General features: G+C 39.3%; 1 protein-coding gene across 2 annotated transcripts in view; it reads left to right on the top strand.

Annotated features, from left to right (window-relative positions):
* The first annotated feature begins 8,331 nt into the window (after positions 1-8,331).
* The window catches only part of ced-6 (PTB domain-containing adapter protein ced-6), a 71,470-nt gene continuing 62,968 nt past the window's right edge, over positions 8,332-16,833 (top strand). The window contains exon 1 of one of the 2 annotated variants that reach the window (XM_073990683.1): positions 8,332-9,029. The gene's annotated coding sequence lies outside the window, so the exon portion shown is untranslated. Of the gene's footprint in view, positions 9,030-10,129; positions 15,175-16,833 lie in introns of those variants that run through there. The other variant, XM_073990684.1, reaches the window with a different exon arrangement.

The raw sequence follows: 16,833 nt of genomic DNA, 5'->3' as shown, positions 1-16,833 counted from the left end.
GTACACCTTTTCTAGACCATGGAAAAATATACCATTGTTCGGTTTTTCGGGGCAACTAATGTTCTTCAGCTTTGAGTACCACATTCACTCGCTAGTTGATTATGGTGTAAGCACTGTATTTATGTTTACGAAAAATATAAAAAATGATATTGAATAGCACGGTGCTCTTGAGTCAAATTTAAATGGAAGGTGCTTACACCTGGGAAGTTTTTGCGGATTCTGAAACTGCAAAGTTCATAGATGAAAAAAATAAAAAAACAAAAAAAAATCGCCGGAGCGCTTTTTAAATAAATCGCGATTTAAGTTGACATTTTTAGGGGTTGTTTAGGTTTTTGCGATTTAGCTTGGAAACCGCAAGCTCTATCAAAATGAGAGTAAGGAAAATGTTGTAGCTATCAAAATTATCTACAAGATTGACCTTAATGATATTTTTGTAGGTTTTACAACATTTGAAATATAGAAGTTGACATTGGGACAATTCAAATTCAATTCTGTATCGTCTCCTTATAAAACAATGTCATGACTGCAATTTCCCAACTTAAACTTACATATGTATCTAAAAAAATGGTACAACCTAGGAAAAATTACATAAGCCAGTCTTGTAGAGAATTTTCACAGCTATAAGATTTGCTCAGGTCCCAAGCCGATAAAACTTGCCGTATTCAAGTAAAATCGCGAAACCCTAACAAAAAAACCTAAAAATGTAAACTGAGCTTCTTTATCTCAAAAATGGTACAGCCTGAGAACAAATCATAAACGTCACTCCTGTAGAGAATTTTCATAGCTACAACATTTTCTTTAGCTCCATTTCGCTTGGACTTGCGGTTTCCAAGCAAAATCGTGAAAACCTAAAAAACACCTAAAAATGTGAATTTTGACCGCTATTTATTTAGAAATCCCTACAGCGATTTTTTCCTGTTTTTGGATTTTTTCTCATCTATGAACATTGCTGTTTCACAATTCACAAAAACTTCCCCTGTGTAAGCGGTTTTCATTTAAAGTTAGTTAAGGCGCACCCTTCATAACATTGTTTTATAAGGGGGCGATACAGTCAATGCATTGTCCCAATTTGAACTTCAATATCTCAAAAATGGTAAAACCAACGAAAGTACCGTAAAGGTCAATCTTCTAGAGAATTTTCATAGCTACAATATTTTCTTCAGTCTCATTTTGATAGGACTTGCGGTTTCTAAGCAACTTGAATCGCGATTTATTTAAAAAGCGCTCCGGCGATTTTTTTTTTGTTTTTTGATTTTTCTCATCTATGAACATTGCAGTTTCAGAATCCGTAAAAACTTCCCAGGTGTAAACACCTTCCATTTATATTTGATTCAAGAGCACCGTGATAGGTATTATAAATATAAAATATTCATTCTATTTTGGATTGCCGAAACATAAAGAAGAGAGAACTGAAGTTTTTTTTACTATTTTTTTTAAACCAAAAAGGTATTTTGTCAGGACTAGCTTTCTTATTACACCAGTCTGTCCAGTACAGACCTATCCCGCTTGAGCTTGACTCTAGTGACCCATATGTGGAAAGTATAGGGGTAGCAGTTAAGTGTGGTACTGCCGAGATAGAGCTGCTTAATGTGCACATACCGTCGATGAATAGCTGTGCCCGGCGTTATATTCCCGATATTAGGGACTTTAATGATCATCATGAGCTTTGGCATTCCGTCCTAGGTAATGACTAGAGGGGTACAGCGCTGGCCGAGCAAATCGATAGCTCCACCTTTTGCACGGTAAATGAAGGCGCTTCTACGAGGATTATAGGAGATTGCCATAGCTCGCCAGATATCACCATTGTGGCAACAGATCTGATATATAACGTATCCTGCCAAACCGTCATTTTCATTGGCTCGGACCACCTCCTTATCATCGTCTCCGTAAATAGACCACTTGATTTCATAACCCCTGAACGCCGTACTTTCCTGAACCATGGGAAAGTTGATTGGCAAGGGTTCAGAGATTTTACCAATCACCGCTTCAGAGAGCTGTCCAACCCCTCAGATCCTCGGTAGCTGAGAGAACTTTCCGGGACATCGTCACTGCAGCAGCAGCGTGAGGGCTTCGTCGTACGAACCCTGAAGACCCGAGAGTTAGACAGCTTACTCTTGAAGTTAACAGGTTAGTAGGCGAACATAAGCGGAAGAAGTGGCTAGTTCACCTGAGGCAATTCAAAATTGGTACAGAGTAAATTGCGGGCAGCGGTTAAATCACTCACGAATCCGTGTAAGAAGGATGACAGAACGGCTGTTACTTTCAACGGCGTGACAGTAACTGACCCAAAGAGGTGCGCGTGTTATTTTAACCGGCAGTTCATAGAGCATCCCGAGAATGATAAGGCGATCGGGAGTGTGCTACCCCGTATAAGAAAAGCCCACCCAGCCGAGGAGGTACCACCACAATTTACAATGCGCGATGTTGCAGATGCCATCCAAAACGCGAAATCATCAAAAGCGTTGGGCCCACACCGAATATCGATGGTAATGCTTAAGCAACTGGATGAACCCGGGGTTGAGTATTTCTCAAGTGTCCTGAACCTATCGATAGCCACTCATATTGTACCAGAAGTCTGGAAAGTTGGCAGGGTGGTCCCGCTACCGAAGTCTGGCCGATTTCACTCCTTTCTCCAGCAGCAATGATCCTAGAGGCACTACTCCTCCCCGCCATGAGAAGTTGTTTTGTTGTTTTCCAGTACTACAACAGCATTTGACGCCATATCCACACATATCAGTAGGGGACTGAACCAGAACAGTCCGTGCGACCGAACAGTCATGGTGGCTCTTGACCTATCGAAGGCATTCGATACTGTCAACCATGCCAATCTGTAAGTGCGGACGACAGTCGTTTGTGGAATTCAGAGACAAGAAATCCAAACCCCGTAGAGTTAAAAAGTGAGTTCCCCAAGGAGGGGTGATATCTTCGGAACTATTTAGCCTCTACCTCTTTGAAATTCCACACCCTCCAGACGGCATAAAGATCGTAATGTATGCGGATGATTGCACGATCTTGTCGTCGGGTCCTATCGTCGATGATATATGTATGTGTAAATATCTACATAGCTGGCCTAGTGCAATTCTTTCATCTGAGGAATATGAAAATATCCGCCGCTAAATCCACTGACACACTGTTCACCACTTGTACGGCTGAAATGAGGCTCCCACTGAACATATTGGTCGATGGTGTACTGATTTCGACCACCAACTACCCCAAAATATTCGTCCGCGGAAGCCACAGCTATTTGTGATAAGACCAGAAGTAGGAACCTTGCTCAGAAGTAGGAACCTTGCTGGCAGGCGGCACTTGGGCTGCTGACAAGGAAACCTTGTTGACCTCTTACAACGCAATAGGCCGGTCTAAGCTAAGCTATGCGGCGCCAGCACTACGCAGTGGAAAAAGATTCAAACCTGCCAGAAGAGGCTAAGGTTTTACCCGTGCGTCAGCACAACAATATGTTGTCGAGTGAGCATCCCTGTCACGATTTAATGGACAGGCTTCTCCCACCTGGACACGTTAGGAGAGATCTTCATGATCTAGAGAGAGAGGTTCAAAGGTATAAAAGAGAACGAGCCTATCAGGCAGACTTGGATAGCATTCACACTGACATGAATGCGCAGGCAGTACAGAGATACAGCTTGAATGCCGTGGAGACCACCCTCCTTCCATCGCAGCAGAAGAACGCCACCTTTCATGCAAACACTAGTGGTTTTAGGCCAGTTAATATCCGGACGATGCAGCCGCCTCAATTCGTATTGGGCCTGAATTGATGCCACGATACCCAACACATGCCCAGCATGTGGATTGGAACCACACGCTACTCTGCATTGTTTTAGCTGCCTAGCTAACCCCACTCACCTATCTCCTGATTCTTTATGGACGCAACCAGTCCCGGTTGTAGAATTCTTGAGTTTGGATACAGAGGAACCAGAACCTAATAAGTGAAATAATACACGAACGAACATATATGAGTTGCCACAAGAACAACATCAGCTGGGCGTATAGGGTCACCTTGTTATTGCACCTTTCTCTCTCCCTCTAGACATTAAGAACCCTCCTGACATGCCTTGGCGGGAGAGTCCTATCCACCATACGGGGAATAGGATGAATCTCACGATAACACCCGACTTAGTACGGCAACTGAAGCTTACAATAGTGTTGCCGAACTGGAAGAATCTTCGTTGTTCACGGATCACACTGGCGCCGCATAGCTTACCACAGACCGATCTTTCGTGTTATATGTGGTCAAAATGGTTTCCTTATCTGCACCCCAAGTGCAACCACAGATCTACTGGAGTTAGATGAGGAGGCTTGGCAGGACAGTTGAAAAGGTGCAGTTTGTCGCACGGGACTGTGCCACATGCTGGACAGATGTTTTGCACGGTGTCATCGATCCTTCCCCTATAGGAATTTAGACGGCTGCACCATCCCGAGCGTAGTTGAGCCAAAATACTCTGGTTTATCGTTGCAGCTGACGCTCTTCAGCTGTGATAGATGGGGGATATCCCCCTAGGACCGCCTTCATACGATAGTTGTTTATGGCATCTGCGACTACATCGTATGAATGTTATTTAAACCCGCTTGATATGCCTGTTGATCTAGGGATTCCCTTTTGTAACGCTCGACCTCACCTTCTAGATCACGAAGAACCCTCTTGACCGGTCTTGGTGGGGTCCTATCCACTATAGCAAGTACTACAACGAAAGCATGACATTGTGTTGCTGTACTGGAAGAATCTTTGCCTCCTCATGTAGATGGCCCACTGGAGTCAAGAGGCGGCATTCTGACAATGAATATTTTTCCATCTCGTGTCACTTAGATTCACGTACCAAACTGGCGCCTCATAGCTTACCATAGACCGACCTATCGCGTTATATGTGGCCTACAAGGTTTCTTTATTTGCGCCCCAAATGCTGCCGGCTAAATTTCAGCTTGTCGCAGATAGCTGCCGCATGCGGTGACTACGAGAACGTGCTGTCGAATGTTGGTAATTTGTGGTCGGAAATCTGCTATCATCGACCACAACATTCAACTCTATTCTCATTTGCGCCGTCCATGTGGTGAATTGAGTGGCCGTAGATTTATTGGCGGATATTTTCATATTCCTAGCGAGGAAAAAGGTTGTATGATCGACCAAATAGGAGTTCCGCCTTTCACAAATGACATCAGGGAAGGTACCTAAGCTAAATTTTAACCAGTTCCACAGATCTACTCCCAACATGTGAAACTCCCTGTTTCACTCTACGGAGCTTCGACTAGGGATAGGTAAGTCGACTTTCGATTAATCGATCTTATGCAGTCAAAAGCCTAAAAATCGTAGTCGACTTTTGGCCGGAGGGAAAATCGTATAATCGATGACCTTGTTATCGATTTTTGAGTTTGCCCATAGATTGTTGACTTGGCGGTTTTACAGTTTTGGAGGTTTTACAGTTTCAAAAGAAAACTCGAAAATCGACGAATAGTCTGCGGTTATGAAGAAGTCGAAACTCGAGTTTTAAGACAACTGAAATAATCACCATACCGAAAAATCGCATTTTTAATTTTAGACCAGAATTGAAAAGTCGAAAAATCGATTATTGGTTTCCTTTGCATATCCCTAGCTTCGACACTTGTTCCTGAATTCCACGATCGACTTGGCCGGAGGGTGCTTTACAGTATCAAAGGCTCACGATAAGTTGAGCCTCAGGTTGAGCCCTCAACGAATATGTGTGGATAGCTATTTCTGAGGCAGGGTAGGACTAAAGGTCTTTACGATTTGCCTTTGCTGGCATCCTTGCCTGGATTTAGTAGTGGGACTAACATTTCCCAGACTTTGGGAACGATGTGGGTAGTTAGCTACAGGTTGAGAACTTTAGTGAGATACTCGACTTCCGGTACATCCAACTGTTTCAGAATTACCATGGAGATTCTATCAGGGCCCAACGGATTATTTAGCGTTCCTGATGACATTCGCAACATCATCCATTGTAAGTTGCGTTGGTTCCTTCCCGGCAAAAAGAGGTATAATGCGACATAGTACTCTTTCTTCGACCTGTCATTCCGGATTGCTCGACAAACTGTAGATTAAAATAACTTGCGCATCTCATTGCTAACGTCGCTCAACGTGACTAAGGTCCTATCTTCCTTCTACACAGGGTTCGAGAGTGACTTAACCGTTGCAACTCTTCAGATGATTTAATAACTTGTTTCGCCTGGGCTCACCGACCAACCTATTAACTTCCAGTGTCAGCTCCATAACTCACTAGGATTGGCTCAACGAAGCTCATCACGCGTGCAAAACGTAGACCCACCAATCTGCTCAGACAGCGCTATACCATTCCGGTAATTACCTAGGACCGAATTCCACAACTAACTATGGACATTAAAATCCTCTAAGACCAGTCGGGCCAATGTAGGGCTGTTAACTTTGAGTACAACTATTGATCGGCGGTATGTAACGATAAGCAAATCTACCTCGGAAGTTCCACACCGAACTGTTGCATTCCATGTATGAGTCATTAGAGGCAGGTTCAAGGGAAGTAGATCTGTATTGAACAGACTCCAACTAAACTTCTAGTGGCATTCTTCTTCAGTAAGTTGTCACCATCACAACGCTGTTGGGTGTAGTTGTTGTTGAGCTTGGATTCCTGTGACGCCGCGACAACGATATTCTTCCGACTCATAGAGTCTTCTAGTTCCTCTTTCCTCGGAGTCCACTGCAATGAAATTGCAAATATGATGCATTTCTAGATATTGAAACAGCAAGGACTTGTGTTAAGTGCTGCATGAACAGTTCCAGTTGCTGTTGGACTGTGTGATAGTCTCGTATTCTAATGACTCACACACTGTGGGTTGCGTTCTCGCAGCATAGTCCTTAAATTATACCCTCACATAGAAGAGTCCAGAGCAACCCCAGAGATGTACCTACTCCCGCCATTTACCCGTGAATGAGAAAAACCGACCACATCCAAGTTGGTCATGGATTTCGCCCGTCCTGGCAAGGACCAAAAGAATCCGAAGTAGACATTACGGGTATATTATAAATTAGATTATTATTAGATCGGTATATTGTAAAAAAAATGGAGGGTTCTCAGTGCGTCTTTCTTCTGGGAAATGTCCAAATTCTTTCCATATTTGCTTTATTTTGGTAACCGTTCTATTTTCTTCACCTTTACTCTCTGATCATGGTATTGGTGGACTTTAAACTGGACAGTAAATTTTTCAACAGGTAACTTTTTCATTAGAAATTCTTCTCTTCGACTTCGTGTTGGATAAATCTATCGACAGTGCGAATTTCCACTATCAGAGTTGAATATCTTCAGCGTAAGGTGCTCAATTTGTTCTAGGAATAACGGACACCCCACACGAAGCCTCAATGTACGAGTATGCATTGATTTCAAAGCGAGTAACATTCCGATCAATACGAAGTTGGGTATAATGGTGATTCGTCGACTCTATAGATCCTAACACAAGTACCCTCGATAGCTCCCATATCAAGCGGGAACTGTTCACATCCAATGTTATGACATACCAGTGCTTCTACCTGGTCCTTCTCGCCTGTACCGTAAGAAACTAACATACCCGCCCACCTCAAATGAGGAGGTAGTGCCTCCTGTGATTCGATATAACGAAGTTGATTTTGGCAAACATAGATATAGATGACCCAGCCATTTGTACCTAACATACGAACCAATGACATCATGGCTTTAATCTGGATAGCCTTGTCCAGACTTTTCAGTTCTTAGGAATATTGACGAATTCCCCTGACAGATGTCAATAAATCTTTTAGTTGGCAACCATTTAATAGTTAAAGTCTCAATTGAGGAAGAGAGAAACACAGAAACTTGAATCAGTTTTCCAGCCATTGAAAATGTGCAGCTAGTAAATGACGTTTAAAAGAAAACTGATACACTTTTCTAGAATAAATATTTCAATAAACAAACTTGTAAAAGTTGTCGTTATTATAAAACGGAAATAGCCTAGCTGTAACCTAGATAACCTTTGATGAAAACTAAATCTTCTAGCAACCAAAGAATTTCCTATAAAATACAACAAAAATAAATTGAAGATTGCATGCAACTTAATCTTTTTCTTTGCAGTTTTACTATTTTACCTCCCCTATCGTACACTTTTAAGTGACTCTCATTCTTCGCTTTATTGGTTAACTAGACATGCTCCCCCAATACAAAATGACCCTCCCCCAGCGTTTTGCTCCCAAAACAACACATGTAAAACCCAAATGTCTAGGCGACGTTACTGGACAAAGCTGACACAGAGCAGAGAGCATCAGCAACGCCAACCGCGACTGCGGCAGCATCATCATCAGTTTTCATGAACAACACAAAAAGGCCACAGAAACTGAAAACTCCAAAGACCCAACACAATTCAGTAATTCAGTCTCGTTTTGGACGGTTAGCGGTGATCATTCATTCAGCTTTGCTTTGAGTCTGGTTCGCGCATAGGAAAAAAAGAGCCCCCAAATCTAAAATAATACCAGTAAAGGTCTGTCTTTTTTTGGTTGTCTCCTCCTGGCTGGGTGTTGCTGTTGTTGTTAGTTTACCTATCGTGATATTTCTCGTTGTGCGTTGTTGTTTTTCCTCAGTGATTCATAAAACATAAAATCGAATTGAAAAAGTGCAAAGACCATCACAATTACAACAAAAAAAGGTTCAAAAAGAAAAAAAGAAATACAAAAGATAACTGGTTTTTCTTCTACGAAAGAAAAAAAATACCCAGAAAAGAAAATTTTAGAAAAAAGAAACTAGTGATAAGGAAACCAAGAAAAAATATTAAATAATAAGATTTAAATATAATTGCTTAAAAAAATTTAAAAGAAAAAAATACATTAATTAAATTATTAAAAAACACAAAATTATCATAATTTTCATCTCCCCACACTACCAAATCAACAACAAGAAAACAACGTCAGACAAAGGCCTCATCTATCTATCAAGCAAATCAGTGGTTAAGTTGATACAACCGAGGCGAGGCAACAACAATCAACCCAATACAAATTACACCAGTCGTCATTAAAATCCAAATCGAAAAAAGTAAGTGAGAGTAATAAAATATTAGAGAATATATTTTCTTTGTGTTAATTGAAGAAAATGAGTGAGTGTGACACACTGAGATAGAGTATCATAGACGATACAACCGATACGAGTGTTATCCATGTTAAAGAAAGCCTCTCTTTTCCAACAACACAAACTCTATTAAAGTTCTTTGTAGTGAAAAAAGTTATTTAAAATTAATTAAGATGTCGCATTTCTATATATATAAAAATGGTGTAAAAAATGTATAGTAATTCATAAAATGAGAACGGCTAGGCCGATTTCTGTAAAATTTTTTGTCAGTTATTCGTATTTTCGAGGAGAAGGTCTTTACGGAAGAAAATTTTGGAAAATCTCTCTGGAAAAGTCGGAAAATTGGAAAAATCGAAAATTGAGTTTTTGTATGAAATTTTATTCCTTAATAGCGAGACGAAGTTCGCCGGGTCCGCTAGTTTATCATAAATATCAAAATGTTTGAGGCATGAACATTTTGTGAAAATGAGCGGTAATTCCTGAGAACTCGGAGAATCGCAATCGGGTGGTACCGTTATATCTAGGAGAAGGAGTCCTCTCACCGAGTGTGTTGTTCAACAAATTGAGTTTGTTGACAATGCAAATCATTTAAAAATTCCAAAAATGCAATTTTATATTACAGTGAGTGTCAAAAATATTTGGTTTTCAATTTTCTGGCCAGCATTTGGAAGTGAGTTTCTCACTCCCTCGCTTAGGAAGTCACTCCGGAGACACGCCAAGGAAGATCGTTGGTGAATTACACTAACAATTTCTATAGCCTTATTGTGATTACCTTTTATCGCGTATGGCGACACTTTGGAGTGACTTCCAAGGAGATGGTTTACATTTATTTATTGATTCAACACATTTGAACAAATATAGAACATTTTTCTATGTGATGATTATATGAAACGGTGGTGCAGTGGTAAGCATACTCGCTTTGCACTCTGAAGGTCCGGGTTCGCTTCCCAAGCCAGGCAACAAAACATCACATTTTTAAAATGACAAAATTAATATAAGAGGAAGTTGCAAAGAATAATTTCTCTAAAAAAGAAGAGAAATATAAATAAAAAAATTAAAAAATAAAAAATTAAAAAAAAAATAAATAAAATAAATAGAAAAAAAAATAAAAAAATATCTTTTTTTTAATTCCAAGAACTATCTCGGAAATGATCTTCTAGAAGTGTCCCTGGGGTGACTTCCAAGACGACACGCCGGCTTGGTTCATTTCTTCACAACGGAGGTCACTTCAGGGTGACTTCCGCGACTATCACCGCGACTGTTTTCATCGCCCTGGGCGACACGCCTAAGTCACTTCCGCGATAGTTTTTGCTTGCAGGGAACCTGATCATCAATACCAAATGTGTTTGTGTTGAAGGCGGTATAATCGATTAGAATCGAACTTTTTGATGCGATCACTGGAGAACAACTTATTATGGACAAACTATTTTTATGCTCTCGGTGATTCTATAGACCCTCTCTGAAAAAGGGGTCCTTCTTTAAACCCTCTCTGAAATTTGGCGGAAAAGTTTTTTGACGAAAACGCCTATAAAAACTTCTAAATACTTCAAAGCAGGCGCTACCGGCCGTCTGTTCCAATGATTTGTGTGAAGAAATTGTATATATTATAGACTTTTGCAGGGTTAACCTTCCTTAATGGAATTGACATTTAAAACCCAGTTGGTTTGTTAAATCCGGTTATATATAAACTCGAACATTTTCTGGCCTAGGAGACACATAGTTTTGCCAGACGCCATTTGACATTTTTTGGAAAGTTTGACAGTTTTTAGCCTAAACATACTCGGTACAGTTTGACATATGAGTTGTGTTGTTTGCAGTGACTTGAAAAATCACTTTGCAAAAAAATGGAATTTACATTTTCGTCCGACCTTTTTCACAATTTCGACGTTGATAAGAGTGCATCGATCAAATTAAATCTTTCGATGTCGATGAAGGTGTCTCAATCAGAATGGAAAAAGTGCTTCAACAATTGATTTGAGCGCATAAAAAAGTGTATAAATCATGTTCGAGAATAGTTTGAAAAACAATAAAACCATTCTGATTCATTATTAGGTCAGAAACTTTTCTAATTCGCCTCGTATACCAAACTATATAGCTATATTTTAAATATTATGAGCTGTATCTTGATTTCAAAAGGCAGACTGACATGGTTATATCTTACTTACTTACTTAGCTGGTCCATTACAGAACGTTTGTTCTATAGGCCGAACTAAGAAGAGATCTCCATTCCTCTGTATTTGTTGCTTCGCACTCTGGAATACCGCGCCTTTTCATCTCATCATCCACTTGTTTGCGCCATCTATTCCTTGGCCTGCCAATTCTGCGTGCACCGCCAAATGGTGCGTATTTATACGCCTTTTTAGCGGGTTCATCATCGCTCATTCTTATTATATGGCCTAGCCAACGCAATCGCTGCATCTCGATACGTTTAACAATATTGATGTCGTTGTATAGCAGATACAGCTCGTGGTTCATGCGACGTCGATATTCACCGTCAACGCAGATTGGTCCGTAGATCTTTCGAAGAATTTTTCTCTCAAACACACCAAGTACTGCCATGTCTGCTTGCGCAAGTACCCAGGCTTCGGAGCCATACATCAGCACGGGTAGTATCAGTGTTTTGTAGAGCGTTATTTTTGTTTAACGAGATGTGGCTTTGTTTTTAAACTGCTTACTCAAACCAAAGTAGCATCTGTTGGCCAATACAATTCTTCTTTTTATTTCACAACTGATGTCGTTTGTTGTGTTTACGGAGGTGCCGAAGTAGACGAAGTCTTTTACTACCTCAATATTATAGCTACCAACTTCCACAGTCGGTCCGAGCTCAATGGACGCATTGCGCGTCGACACCATCAACTTGGTCTTATCACCGTTTAACGCCAGACCCACTTTAGCAGATTCTCCTTCGACCTTTATAAAGGTATCAGTTACTTATTTTACTGATCGGCCCATGATGTCTATATCATCAGCATAAGCAAGTAACATGTGACTACTTGTCTGAAAGCTCTTTTGGTACCAAACTCTTCGGAGAGGTTATTTCCTATTTTAACTGAGGACCTCGTGTCAGTTAAAGTCATTTTACAAAGCCGGATGAGCTTTGCGGGGATACCAAATTCAGACATGGCTTGGAATACCTTTGATCGGAGGGGACAGGTTCCAATCGTCGGGTACGCGTTCTTCCTGCCAGATGGTGCTAACTAGCTGATGCATACATACACCTCAGCCGATTTATTGCTGTCTTTGCCTCATCTTGGCTGGGCGGTATACATTCAATACCATCTTCTGTAATTGGGACTGTGGTATCTTCGTCGTCTTCGCTGCTATTGGATACCAACAGTTTTGAAAAATGTTATTTCCATATCCTGAGTACACTATCTGTATCAGTTACCAAATTACCTTGCTGGTCTCTACAGGAAGATGTGCCTGTACCAAAGCCATAAGTTTGATGCTTGACTCTTTGGTAGAATTTTCGGACTTCATTCTGGCTCCTGTACATCTCGATTTTTTCACACTCCCGCTTTTTCATCTCTCTCTTTTTCCTGCGGAAAAGACTTTGTCCTCTCTCCTTTTCTCCCTGTATCTCTCTCGTGCGCTACGCGTTGCTACGGATTGTAAAGTAGCCCTATATTCTCTTCGGTGGCAGCACGACACTCCTGATCATACCATGGATTCCATGGAGTGGACAATGCTTTGCCATTGCGCTGATATGTTATCCAGATGAGGAGTGATGAGGTGTGCTTTGAGCTAGTTGAGTGGAATATGCTGTGGCTATCTGTTGTGATTGCAGCTTACCGATGTCTAACTTTCGTGTTGTGTCTGTTCGTACTTTGTTTGCTACGTTTAAACAGGTGCGTACCTTTGCTGCAACAAGGTAGTGGTCCGAATCAATGTTTGCGCCTCGGAACGATCGTACATCCAATACGCTCGATGAATGTCTTCCATCTATCACAACATGATCAATTTGGTTTCTTGTTTTCTGATCCGGAGACAGCTAGGTGCCCTTATGAATATCGAGATGATTAAATCTGGTACTGCTAACTACCATGTTTTTTGCAGCTGCAAAGTCTATCAGCCTCATACGATTGTCAGATGTTTCACTGTGGAGACTGAATTTCCCGACTGTTGGGCCAAAGATATTCTCCTTCCCAATTTTGGCATTAAAATCTCCTAGAATGATTTTAATGTCATGGGCAGGGCAACGGTCATATGCTTCTTCTAAGCGCTCGTAAAATATATCTTGGTCTCTTCGTCCTTTTTTTCAGTGGGAGCATGAGCGCAATTAGAGAGATTTATGGGGTGTATTTAAACTTTTGTCCCTAACTGTAAGTAGAAGAACGAAGCTTAGGAAATCTACTAAAAGATTCAACTTAAGTTAAGGCGTGAGAATTAGTATTTTTTCAGAAACTCGCTTTTAATATAACCATTTTTCTCATTTTTATACCCTCAGCATTTATGCTAACGAGGGTATATGGTAAATTTCAAATTTCTTTTGCAATTCCATTGGAAGAAATGTTAAACAATTTTTTGCGAGCACATCCGCAATTTTTGGAACATAGATTAAGAAAAAAGTCGTGGTTTTAAATCTGTTCGCGTTCACAAAATTGGATGCTGCGCTCCAAAGTTATGGGGGGTTTTATTCCCTTATAAAGAACAAATATTTAAAAATTCAATTTTTGCTGTAATAAGAAAATGTATATATAAAGCGTTAACAGCATTTAATATCTATCCGTAGATGCCTAAATATTTATTAAATGTATTTCTATTTTCGCGGAAAATCAAGAAATAATGAAAAAATCTTGGAGTAAATTTAATTTATTCTAATTTAGAGTCCAAATAAAACTCGAAAAAATAAATTAGAAATACGTACAGATTCTAGACAACGCTTAGAAAAATATGAGACCAAAATTTTAACGATAGGATTTATAACTGCCATATTACAGCAACAACAAAAGACGAAAACTTATTGTTGGAAATTATTTCAAAAATATATTTTTTTGTTTAATACGAAAAATAGAAAAAACATTTTTGGGAGTTATTCTACTATTTCGCTAAATTTCGATGCAAGGACTGACGGACTTCGCTGAAACTTCTTCAGGGAAAATGCGATGACAAACCCGAAAGTGTATTTGCTTACTTTGATAAGCAATAGGATTATGAAATAGAAAGTAATATTGGAATTACAACCAAAGAAAAAACATAAAAGTTAAAAAACGTATAATTCGCGAATTCGTTAAAATCAGTTAAGGCGCATGCGCTTTTCAGATACAGCGAGTGCATCTCTATCAATATGTAGCGATTTTTCCACTTTTCATTCAGCGGCCAAAGTGTGCCGTCAGCTGCATCTTACTGTTCAAAAAACCGTTATGTGGGTAAAAATTGCGCGATGTACATACGATTATAAGGCGCATCCGATTTCAGTGACCGCATATAAAAAATACTTAATTATAACAAATTTTAAACAAATTCGTCAAGAACCGCGGATGTGCTACCAAATTCTATTTTATACGAAATACGAATATTACTCCAGAATCTCGGTAATTTATGCCACACGGTTTTTGAAAATAATATAATCGCGTATAAAGGATTCCATTTATGTAAAAATAACCAAAGAAAATCGCGGATCAATGCGCGGAATCATCAAAATATAATTTTGCAGAGTTTCCTACATTCAAGGTATCTATAACCGCCGTTTTAGTGGATGGATTTGAAAACAATTACAACAAAAAAAGGTTCAAAAAGAAAAAAAGAAATACAAAAGATAACTGGTTTTTCTTCTACGAAAGAAAAAAAATACCCAGAAAAGAAAATTTTAGAAAAAAGAAACTAGTGATAAGGAAACCAAGAAAAAATATTAAATAATAAGATTTAAATATAATTGCTTAAAAAAATTTAAAAGAAAAAAATACATTAATTAAATTATTAAAAAACACAAAATTATCATAATTTTCATCTCCCCACACTACCAAATCAACAACAAGAAAACAACGTCAGACAAAGGCCTCATCTATCTATCAAGCAAATCAGTGGTTAAGTTGATACAACCGAGGCGAGGCAACAACAATCAACCCAATACAAATTACACCAGTCGTCATTAAAATCCAAATCGAAAAAAGTAAGTGAGAGTAATAAAATATTAGAGAATATATTTTCTTTGTGTTAATTGAAGAAAATGAGTGAGTGTGACACACTGAGATAGAGTATCATAGACGATACAACCGATACGAGTGTTATCCATGTTAAAGAAAGCCTCTCTTTTCCAACAACACAAACTCTATTAAAGTTCTTTGTAGTGAAAAAAGTTATTTAAAATTAATTAAGATGTCGCATTTCTATATATATAAAAATGGTGTAAAAAATGTATAGTAATTCATAAAATGAGAACGGCTAGGCCGATTTCTGTAAAATTTTTTGTCAGTTATTCGTATTTTCGAGGAGAAGGTCTTTACGGAAGAAAATTTTGGAAAATCTCTCTGGAAAAGTCGGAAAATTGGAAAAATCGAAAATTGAGTTTTTGTATGAAATTTTATTCCTTAATAGCGAGACGAAGTTCGCCGGGTCCGCTAGTTTATCATAAATATCAAAATGTTTGAGGCATGAACATTTTGTGAAAATGAGCGGTAATTCCTGAGAACTCGGAGAATCGCAATCGGGTGGTACCGTTATATCTAGGAGAAGGAGTCCTCTCACCGAGTGTGTTGTTCAACAAATTGAGTTTGTTGACAATGCAAATCATTTAAAAATTCCAAAAATGCAATTTTATATTACAGTGAGTGTCAAAAATATTTGGTTTTCAATTTTCTGGCCAGCATTTGGAAGTGAGTTTCTCACTCCCTCGCTTAGGAAGTCACTCCGGAGACACGCCAAGGAAGATCGTTGGTGAATTACACTAACAATTTCTATAGCCTTATTGTGATTACCTTTTATCGCGTATGGCGACACTTTGGAGTGACTTCCAAGGAGATGGTTTACATTTATTTATTGATTCAACACATTTGAACAAATATAGAACATTTTTCTATGTGATGATTATATGAAACGGTGGTGCAGTGGTAAGCATACTCGCTTTGCACTCTGAAGGTCCGGGTTCGCTTCCCAAGCCAGGCAACAAAACATCACATTTTTAAAATGACAAAATTAATATAAGAGGAAGTTGCAAAGAATAATTTCTCTAAAAAAGAAGAGAAATATAAATAAAAAAATTAAAAAATAAAAAATTAAAAAAAAAATAAATAAAATAAATAGAAAAAAAAATAAAAAAATATCTTTTTTTTAATTCCAAGAACTATCTCGGAAATGATCTTCTAGAAGTGTCCCTGGGGTGACTTCCAAGACGACACGCCGGCTTGGTTCATTTCTTCACAACGGAGGTCACTTCAGGGTGACTTCCGCGACTATCACCGCGACTGTTTTCATCGCCCTGGGCGACACGCCTAAGTCACTTCCGCGATAGTTTTTGCTTGCAGGGAACCTGATCATCAATACCAAATGTGTTTGTGTTGAAGGCGGTATAATCGATTAGAATCGAACTTTTTGATGCGATCACTGGAGAACAACTTATTATGGACAAACTATTTTTATGCTCTCGGTGATTCTATAGACCCTCTCTGAAAAAGGGGTCCTTCTTTAAACCCTCTCTGAAATTTGGCGGAAAAGTTTTTTGACGAAAACGCCTATAAAAACTTCTAAATACTTCAAAGCAGGCGCTACCGGCCGTCTGTTCCAATGATTTGTGTGAAGAAATTGTATATATTATAGACTTTTGCAGGGTTAA

Source organism: Musca autumnalis, unplaced genomic scaffold (genome assembly GCF_047663935.1).
Source record: "Musca autumnalis isolate F117 unplaced genomic scaffold, ASM4766393v1 scaffold_5, whole genome shotgun sequence".
Taxonomy (NCBI): Eukaryota; Metazoa; Arthropoda; class Insecta; order Diptera; family Muscidae; genus Musca; species Musca autumnalis.
Note: the sequence above shows the minus strand (reverse complement) of the source record. Positions and strands in the feature narration are given on the sequence as shown.